This window comes from Ixodes scapularis, unplaced genomic scaffold (genome assembly GCF_016920785.2).
Source record: "Ixodes scapularis isolate PalLabHiFi unplaced genomic scaffold, ASM1692078v2 PGA_scaffold3__209_contigs__length_174095766, whole genome shotgun sequence".
NCBI classification, from domain to species: Eukaryota; Metazoa; Arthropoda; class Arachnida; order Ixodida; family Ixodidae; genus Ixodes; species Ixodes scapularis.
The window spans coordinates 86,536,531-86,546,749 of record NW_024609868.1 but is presented as its reverse complement, the minus strand read 5'-3'; the positions used below and the strand labels follow the sequence as shown (position 1 = coordinate 86,546,749).

The 10,219-nt window shown below is 50.6% G+C and overlaps 1 pseudogene; it reads left to right on the top strand.

The window, feature by feature from the left end:
* The first annotated feature begins 7,836 nt into the window (after positions 1–7,836).
* LOC121837221 lies at positions 7,837–9,004 on the top strand (annotated as a pseudogene).
* The last annotated feature ends 1,215 nt before the right edge of the window (positions 9,005–10,219 follow it).

The window sequence follows — 10,219 nt, the reverse complement described above, 5'->3', positions numbered from 1 at the left end:
TCAGTTTCCTCGAGTGGAGGACGAAGGTTCTGAAGCTGCTGATAGAATCTCTGCCTTTGAACGTTGTATTTAGGACATTCCCAGAGCATGTGCTCGGCGTCTTCTAAGACCTTGCAAGCGTCACATAGAGGCGACTTCCTTTGTCCCCATCGATACAGTGCTTTTCCGGTTTTCGCACTTCCAGAGCGGAGGCGAAGTGGAACTGTAGCTTCTGCTCGGCTGAGACCACCAAGGAGGCAAGGTTGGTGCCCTGATTCTTCCACTGGACCCAGTGATGAAATATGCAGGCGAACTTGCTTTTGGAGCCAGCGGATATGAGTTACGTCTATTGGAAACGCGGGTTTCGTAATATCGTTGAAAGAGGAAATATTATTTTGTTGTTCTGGATAGCTAGGTTCGACATTGTACATGTTCCTTTTTTTCGTACACGGGAGTGACGTCATCACGTCTAATTGGTTGGAAGCAAAAGTGACGTAATTTCCCTAGAAAAATGTGGGCGGAGTCGGCAAAACTGGGCGGAGTCGGCTACCGGACGTGACGACAAAATGACGTTTCGTTTTGTACCGAGTACGTTTCAAAAGGTACTTGCTCGGAACTAGGTGTCATTGGCAGCATGTTTTCGGCGGCGAGGCGTCGCCGTCTCGTCAATTCGACTTTTTCTTTAATAGAGCTTTTTTTTTCGCCGGAAAGGCTGTATCGGGAACACCGCGATGCATTCGAGCTCCCGGAGGAGATCTTTCGGAAGCAATACCGCCTGCCCAAGATCGTGGTGCGGTGGTTGTGCGACGAACTTCGCGAGGAACCGGAGGTGAAGAGAGTGCGTACCTCGTGGACGGTCATGACTGTGGAGCTTCAAGTGTCGTGTGCACTGCGCTTCTACGGCACGGGGAGCTTCCAAGGCATGGTGGCGAGCGACGAACACGTAGCGCGGGACCAAAAGACAGTCAGCGTTGCGGTCCGCGCCGTGTCCGTCGCTATCGTGCGTTGTCTCGGGGTCCAGCGTGGCTGGATCCACTTCCCCGAGACGCCGAGCGAGAGGTTCGACGCGGAGAAGGGCTTCAGGCTGCTCGGCAGGGTACCCGGCGTCATCGGTTGCGTGGACGGGACCATGGTCTCCATCGTCGGCCCGTCCAAGAACGACCCCACCGTCACGAAGGCGGCGTACTGGTGCCGCAAGTACTTCTACGCCCTCAACGTGATGGTGGTAAGTACACTCATGTTACGTTGTCAAAACGCGCCCCAAATCTCTAGAAAAAAATACGTATTGCCGATACAGTTTAAGTATGCCGTTTTATGACTGCGGGCTGTGGGGTCTCACGACTGCGCGAGCGTGTGCTCTACGTAGCATGTGAGTCGTGAGACGCTTCTCCCAAAAATAATACTTGTCTGTTAAAACGTGCAAGCTTCCGTAAATAAAAAAACACATTATTTTTGTTTCAAGGTAGTTAGTTGTACCTTGCATCCAGGAAGGTGTGTTGACATGCATGTGTCAGACAAAATAACTTGAAATGTTCTGAAATTGCGACTGCTTTGTGAACCATAAGTACAATCTACTGCTTGTGGATTCAGGTAATTACATGTCAATATCTCTCTCTCTTTCAGGTGTGTGACGCCGACTGCCGGATAATGTGCATAGACCCACGGTATCCCGGGTCGGTGCACGACTCCTTCGTGTGGCAATTTTCCTGGCTCCGAAACCAACTCGAGCAAGGGCAGCTGCCACGCGACGGCCGGTTCCTGCTTGGTAAGCATACTAAATTCATTCCTTACGCACACGGTGGCTCCCACTGCTTGAAAGCCACAGTACCACACGTACTGTGCTTGTTGTGAGGCACACAGACACAGTTGCTGGAACTCCTTGAAGGGAGACAACACCCAAAGTTTGGCCATTAATCTCTGTTTATGTCCACATAATTCTCACACTCTGCAGGCTACGAAAGCCACACCACACCAATCTCACGACAGTGATAGACTGCGCAAGGCTTGCGAACGCAGTGCGAGTCGCTGTCCGGTTCGGCCCACTCACTGTTACTGTCTGCCTGTACCCTCTTGCTGGTTGGTTTTTGCATGAAGTTGGAGCTCTTTCACTGATCCCTGGGGGCTCGCCTGGTCGCTTTGACGGTCGTCAGTTTGTACGGAATGGGATCAATTCCTCCTTGGCCACTTGGGGCTCGCCAAATCTGTCCTCGGGTCGTCTCTGTCCCACACACTGGATTCTTTTCCCTGACCCTTCTTCTTCGGTCTGCCTATATAGCTCATCCTATTAGACCTCCGTGTCCCAACAGGACCTGACTCCTTTCCAGTCTAACCACCCCCTCTCTTTTCCCCATCTCCAACTCCACCGAGGATTAGCAAAGAGGTTCGTCGAACTGGCGCCTTATCCCCTTGCTTGCCAAAGACAAGGCCAGCGTGTTCTGCTCTGCCCGTGCCTAAGGTCACGGCCACACTCCCAAAAGCAACAGAGCTTTTATCTGTCGGATGCAAGGGCCTAATAATGCACTTGCATACAACACAGCACCCCTAAGAAATCGTGCACGCATCCCATACAACCCACCAGGAAAACACATAGTTACATGAAATAACAGGGAGTTTGCAGGCAAGCTGGTGCTAATTAATTATAATGTAAACTGATACTGTAGTGCAGAAATATTAACACACTTTTAAGTCACACTTAAGTTACATTTTAATTGAGATAGTTGCACACAGCTGTTTTTGCTGTTTTCTTGCCTTTCATTTTAAAAAGTAAAGAGTGTCATATGTTCCATCCTCTACATGTGCAGGTGACAGCGGCTACCCCTTGGAGCCTTGGCTCATCACTCCTGTCCCCGGGAACCACGCGACCTCCACCGCTTGCGGCCGGTTTAATAAGGCGCATTCCTCGATCAGGTCTGTTGTGGAGCGCTGCATCGGGCTGTTGAAAAACAGATTCCGGTGTCTGCAAAGGCACCGGGCTCTGTATTTCCACCCTTCAACAGCCACCGCCATTATTTCGGCATGTGCAGTGCTCCACAACATCTGCCATGCATCGAGCGAGCCAGAACCGGAGTCAGACTCCGACCCTGAAGAGTCAGAGTTGGAGTCTGAGCCGAGCTCGGAAGGTTCTCAGCCGAGCTCGGAGAGGTCAGCGTCGGCTCCCGAGAGGCTGGCTCCTGCCGGCCCTCCGGTCGGCCTTCCGGTCGGCCTTCCGGTCGGCCTCTCGGACAGGGGGAAGGCTCTGAGGCAGCGCCTTGTCGCCCGGTTCGGAACCCGCCGCAGACGTGCCCGTGCGGAGCGCCACACGCAAGGGGTCCGCCGCCACGACGGTAGTCCCGACCACCAGGGACACCGTCGGGAAGCCCCTCAGCGCCCTTGCCGCGGTGATGCCCAGCATGGACGCCACCAGCGACAGGGAACCTCTCGCCACCACGACTGAGGTCCTGACCACCAAGGACCCCGTCACGTCCTTGCCCTCAGTGAAGCCCTCCCCGTGGAAGCCGTAAAGTGCACACTTCGCATCGTGCTCCACAGTCATGGCCGTCCACAAGCTACATACTCTCTTCAGCTCCTACACCTTGTGAAGTTCGTCGCACAGCCAGCGTGCTGCCTCCGGGTACGTGTCGAGTGCATCGCGGTGAAATCGATACAGCCTTTTTTTTTAATTTTTATGAGCAGAAGGCACGAGACGCAGTCGACAGTGACAGAAAAGGTTCGGAGGTTTAGTTGCCAGACCAACAGGTCATCTGGATTGCCCCTGCAAAGAACTCAGAATTAATTTAGACTACCTCTAGAAAGAAATGCTTGCTTTTGCAGAGATTGCTTTCTTAGTTGCTGATTGAACCAGGGATATTGTTGTCATGGACATTGTTTCTACATAATGACAAATACACAGCGCAAAAGGACAAAAAGGGAAGAGACACACCGAATAGAACAGAGCGCTGTGTATTTGTCATTGTTTCATTTTACAAATGCTTCAAAGCGTCTTGCCTTCTGCTCCATTTTATTATCTCTTCTATGGTACTTCATCAAAGTTAGGTGATTGTGTTATCTCAAGACAGTGCACATGTATTTTGTTTTGAAAATTGCTTTATTTCTTAAAGAAAAACCTGTGACTTCATGAATAAAAGTATGATAACATGGAATGTAATATTTCATTCTTGGAAGTAAAACTGAGCGTCGACTGGAACCATGTAAACAATGGGCAATCTGAAGTATATATCACAGATATCTTGTTGAACACTCTGGTCTTATTTGAGCACAATAGTTAAATTTCGAAAGGAAAAAAGATATATATATATTCTCTGACTAGCATACCACCATATAAACACTGGACCACTTTGAAAGAATTATCACAGATGTTGCGCCAAACATTCTTATTTGAGCACAGCAATTGCAAGTTCTCGAAAAATAAAAAAAATTGTTTCTGACTAAAGCAGCCGTCACTCACGCACTCCCCGTTGGTTCCGCCGACCCCTCCGCTGCCCCCGGCACTCCCGGCTCCTCGTGGTTCGACATTTTGGTTTGAAGAAGGCGCGTAGCGCACATCCCGCATAATATTGGAACAACTTTCTCTCCAATTAATTCTTAAATGTATTGCAAAAGGACACAAAAAAGCGGTTTGTTTTAACAACTCACAACAGGTTTTGATTGTTTTTCAATACTTTTACCTGTAATAGAACAGATGCGACGACCAGCGACGCACAGGATTGGTTGCCGTTCCTTCGCTAAACGCAGGAACTGCTCCCAGCGTCGTAGTAAATCCTACCCCGTATCCCGCGCGTAGGGACGCCTCAGGGAATGCGTAGCTCCTTCCGCTCGTCGGGGGTTGGCTCCGAACGTCGCACAAACGGGTGACAGGTGTCAAGTTTGCGATGACGTAGCGGCGTCAAAGTGGGCAGAGCCGCCACGTGAGTGCTGCTAGGATACGTTCCTCCTTTCCATTACGTCACTTCCATGTACTTTTTCTCAAATGTCCAACCTAGCGATCCTGCTCCATAAAATCTATCAGTCTATCGGCAGTCTCAATCATTAATTTTACAATATTTCTTCTTCAGAAATATGGCAAGCTTGGCATGATATTGGGACATAAATTGTTCTCTCAAGGTCTTGCCCCGAAGGGCTTCATACGTTCTAGGCCTCTCTGCCACCTCCTTCCATCCATCAAAATAGCCTTGCAGTCGCGCAGAGTACTGACTTGTTGTCTCCCCCTCCTCGGGTTTTGATTTTTTAAACTCCTCCCGATATTATTTTGTAGTAAACCGAAATATATCGAGGAGAGTTTTCTTGGTCGCATCGCGACAAATTAAATCACATGGCGATAGTCTGACGTGCACTTTCAAAAGATTCTTTTTTAAGGCACATGCTCAAAGCTGTCGCCCATTTTCCTCTTGGCCATTCCTCGCTCCCGGCAATACATTCAAAACGATTCAAGTAGGCCGTCTACATCATCTTTCCTTTCGTAAAAAAAAAAAAGGAATACGTTTTCGGAAACAGTGATGACCCGCATTTCTTCTCTTGTTATCTGACAACATTTCAGGAATCGCCGTCGCCGCGCTTTCAGCTAGTCTGATACCCTTGTTGCACGGGCCCACTTTACTGCAGTTACGTTCAGCCACAGTTAGCACACAATATTTGCAGACAACACTTTGTGGCTATTCAGTCAAAGCTACGGGCGCACGTGCGCCTGCTCATCTTGAGCGCCCATCAAAGCAGTGAACGCGCGCCCTTCACTTCTTCTGAAATAGCTGTCCGAGTGTATGGTGGGGCAACTGTAGTGCCGCGTAACAGCAGTTAAAGGTGAGTTACAGCCGGACTGGAAGCGCGCGCTTTCTTTCTCTTCTTACGGCCTTTGCAATCGCCCGGGAGTTAATGGCATTTTTTCTCCGTATGTAGTTCACTTGCTTGCCGCCAGGGGCGCAACCACCTCACCCCACTCGGAGAGACCCTTCGACCTGCTTGGCGCTGGTGTTCGAGCTTCGTATGTTGTTCTTTTGGCAACGGTTAATTGAACTTTGCTCCGATTTAAGTCACTCTACCGACAGGCAGTGTCGTCAGCAAACTGCGTTCTCCTGTGAAATGGACGGGACCTCTTTACTTGCCTGACCCCTCGCACGCCGTTGTTCGGAAAGCGCGGTCATGGTCTGCTGCTGCGTTCCACTCTGTCAGTCGCACTTCTGGACAACATTGTTTTTTTTTTGTTTTTTTTAAGGCTGTTAAGCACCTTCCGCGCACAAATGTGCATGAAGTTCTGCAACTACTCATTGCACCCTATCGTGAAGACGTGCCAATCCTATGTTGCCAAGAGGGCATTCACAACAGTCACTCAAAGCGTTTGGCTGGTTTAATTTGCAACAAGTTCCTCAGAATACTTCTGATTAACCATGCAAAGACGGTCACGGACAGAAACGAAAAATCAGCTGAATATGTGCACAAGTTCTCGAGGAAGCACTTTAGGATTTAATATGCACTGTGCGAAAATTGTACAGACTACTGCACCCTCGTCTAGAGCAGCTGGCCGACTTCATGTACGGGCTATGAAATGATGATGCAGACCGCAGCAATAGATAGATTGGGCCTGCTTACATTTCACGAGAGTGCACGAATTAGTTATCATTTAAAGTTCCTTCACGTAGAACGGGTCCGTCTCCTCCTGTTCTTGAGTTGCAACAGAAGTCCTGGAGGTAAAGACGAGCATAGTTTCTCCGCAATGGCATTCGCTGTCTTTACTTTCTACTTTTTACTCCCGAATCTCTCGAAGATGTGCGTCAAATATTTACCGTTTTGGGCTCATCAGAAACGCATTAGATATTGGCTGAGGGTCTAAACGTAAGGATCAGGTGTCAAAGGCTATAAAAATCTCGGCCGCAAGTTGCGACAGCGCTGAGATACACGGTCAGACGCGCTCTGTGCAAACGGTAAAGGGTAGCCGAGGGGAGAGGTGACAGCGCCCTCACGAATTGCGGCGGGAGGTGGCGATCGCCCCGATTGCAAAGGCCGTAATAAGAGAAAGAGAGCGCGCGCTTCCAGTCCTGCCGTGGGTGAGTTAACTTAGTTAACTGCAGTTAAAAGTGCAGAGGTATTCCACGAAACTGTAGCGCCTAGTAGCGCCCGCTCTTCTATTTCAGCTTTCTTCCTGGCTGTCAATCTTTCAGTAACCTTTTCCTGCCGTTCACGTGCAAATTTTTCAGCCGCGCATTCTTTCAGTTCATTGCTCTATAGGCCTAACGGCTTTCAAACACCAACTATCTCCTTTAAATCTACTGCACAGCAAATATTCTCCAACTATATTCAAGGTGTCCTGTGCTGTCGCGTGCGCCAAATTTTTATGTCTTCGTTTTTTCTTTGTTTATTTACGGAATGACAATGACAGCTACAACCACCAGACGCCATCTTCGCCATTTTTCATAGAGACTAAGTTCTTGTGTATATTTATCTCGTGTTATTTGTATGTTTATTTTGATCTGTATTGTTTCGATTGTTCTGGGCTAGTTTTTATCTGTATTACTGCGATTGTTCTGCGCTAGTTTTAGCCATGCACCGCAGTGCCACCGCAGACCAGGGCGAGACCGGACAGGGACCTGACCCAACGCCGGCGGACCTCACGGGTCGGGTAGCCAACCCCCGCGACACGGTAGAACAACGCCTCAGCCTGGCTAACCACAAACCTCAAAGGCAGGGGCCATGTCCCAAGGTGCCGGTTCCGACCCGCCCCGGCTGCGACGAGAGGAAGTCCGTGGCAGACGTTCTGGCTGAGCTTGCAGCTTACAAGCTCGACACAGGCTGCTTGACCGATTACGTGGGGGGATCGGTGGCCGAGTGGGGATTCCATTTTCGAACGCGCCAGTGCGAGGACGTGGTATCATGAGCTCCCGCGGAGCGGCTTCAGCGGCCCAGCAGGGCCGCGGTAACCGGAACTCGGAGACAACTACCCAGGAATATCAAGTGATTCTGCCACCGCTACCATCAGGTACAACTGTTTTGCATACAGCTTTTTTGCATAGAGAAGCGCGGGCTATGCCGTAAAGTCTCGAGCACTTTCGTGACGAGCTGGTTCGTCAAGAGCATTTCGCCGATGTAATCGCCTTGGGGGCGTATCAGTACAACCATTTGTGGGCCGTGACCTTTAACAGCCAAGAGGAAAAGAAGAAGATTCTCGCTGCCAGTGACCTCACAGTCAAGGACGGTCATTGTCTAGTGATCGACCCGTGCAACTAGGACACACGTCTCAAGCTGCACTGAGTGCTTCCACTTCTTCCACGACGACGAGAGACGGGCAGCTTTAGCGCCTTACGGCAAGGTGATGAAAATCACCCGAGACAAGTGGCGCGTCCAAATATGCCAGGACAAAGTGTCGACTACGCGTTCGGTGACACTCAGGCAGAGGGCGGGTGGCACGGCAAATGACTTGCCGCATCACTTGTGCGTCGCTGGAGACTTCACTCTCGTCGTGGTTCCAGGCAGGGCGCCGCTGTGCCTTCGGTGTCACCGCACGGGCCATATAAGACGAGAATGTAGAGTGCCGCGCTGTGCGTCATGCGGTCGCTTCGGCCATGACGAAGGCCAGTGCGTCAAGACATACGCAAGTGTCGCTGAGACTGTGGGAGTTAACGACCCGTCCGAACATCTCATCGATGCGGCTGCCGCTGAGGAAGTCACCGGAGGAGGGGCGGACGATCCACCAAGTGAGGCGACGCCCACCTTCTCCGATTTTGCTGATGGTAATGGAAGCAGCAACAGCAAAGAAGAGCGGAGCCCTGCCCTCAAGGTGTCACCTGCTAGCAGTGCCAACGTATCTCAAGCCGTCGACAAGGCAGACGATGCGCCGGCAGGGACAGAGCCCAGAGGAGGGATGGACGCCACAAGCGCAGTCACCAAGCGACCCCGCGAGGACAAAGCGGAGGGGGAGCAGAACACCGGTGAGACCAGTTCCGAGGAGCCGCCACCAAAAGCGACTCAAAGCCGACGGATGAGTTTTAAGCCGAAGCCCAACATACAGAACAGGAGGCCACTTGCAACATCATCCTCGTAGGGATCAGGGACCGGGCTCGGAACGGCACTTCCAGAGAGGAGAACGGCGCGACTTTAAGGGGTCAAGGCAGAGCAACCAACCGATGAAGCCGTCCAAACTATGTTCGGGGACGGTGGGTCCGCGGTCTTCACTCTGAGCACATGTCTAAGTGCTATGGGTTAAGCCTGATCTAGATGAGATGGCAGTCACCCTCAAATCTGCTCTTCGCGTAGCCACTCTAAACGTGCGAGGCCTAGCAGCACGGAGGAGACAGTACCAACTTAGCGGACTCCTACTAAAAAATTATATTGATATCATTGCAGTACAGGAAACAACAGTCGAAAGCGTTGAGCAGACAGACCAAATGGTACAGCCGTTTGAGCCCGGTTCAACGTTTGTGTTTTTCATTCTGTAGGTTATACTGGGGCTGCGCTCTTTTGCTTCGTAATACTATTGGAGGAGGAGGTTTCCGTGTTGTTCAGTTAAAATATGACGCACTGATATTTAATGACACTCTCCGTGTGCGCTGGGTTGCGCGAACCACAATCGATGTGGAAACAGCAACAAAGGTAGACGTTTAAATAGGATTGCAGGGCCCCATAAAGCTTTCAAAAGTCTTATAGCCACTACTGTTACCATCCAGGGCAGAGTCATGGAATGAAAGACGTGCGAGGTCGGTGAGGTATCACGGCTCGAAATGGAGTATCTGAGAGCTACTCTCTTTGTCATCAATCTGATGTATGTACGGATCGCACCAGGCTGTATTCTGCCAGCAAGTACGAGTCGAAACGCTGTCCGCATTTCTGTTGTTACATCGGTCTCTTTGCAGATAGATAACCACTCGGAAACCCTGTGACAAAATCCATCGTTCGCTGTGCTGTGCGTAGGTCACGTCGGCTGATGAAAGTTCCCCAGGGAGAGCCAGCATCTATCGGGACAACGACATATGCATCCTCGTGTACGTGCTCTTTGCCGAGCAGAGCGCGCCACAAATCGTCTGAGGCTTTGTTTCGTGAGCCTGGCCTCTGTACAATGATCTAGGCATATTTTTGAAGCTTAGGTGCCCAGCGTATTGTCTTGCCGGATTCTTCAGTCACTGAGGGCAATGCAAGGCAATATTACCTGACTGGACAAGAAAGCGCGTGCCATCAAGATATATATTGCATTTCTGCAGGGTGTATATGATGGCTAAGCACTCAAGCTCGCAAACGCTGTAATTCCGTTGAGCTGCTGTCA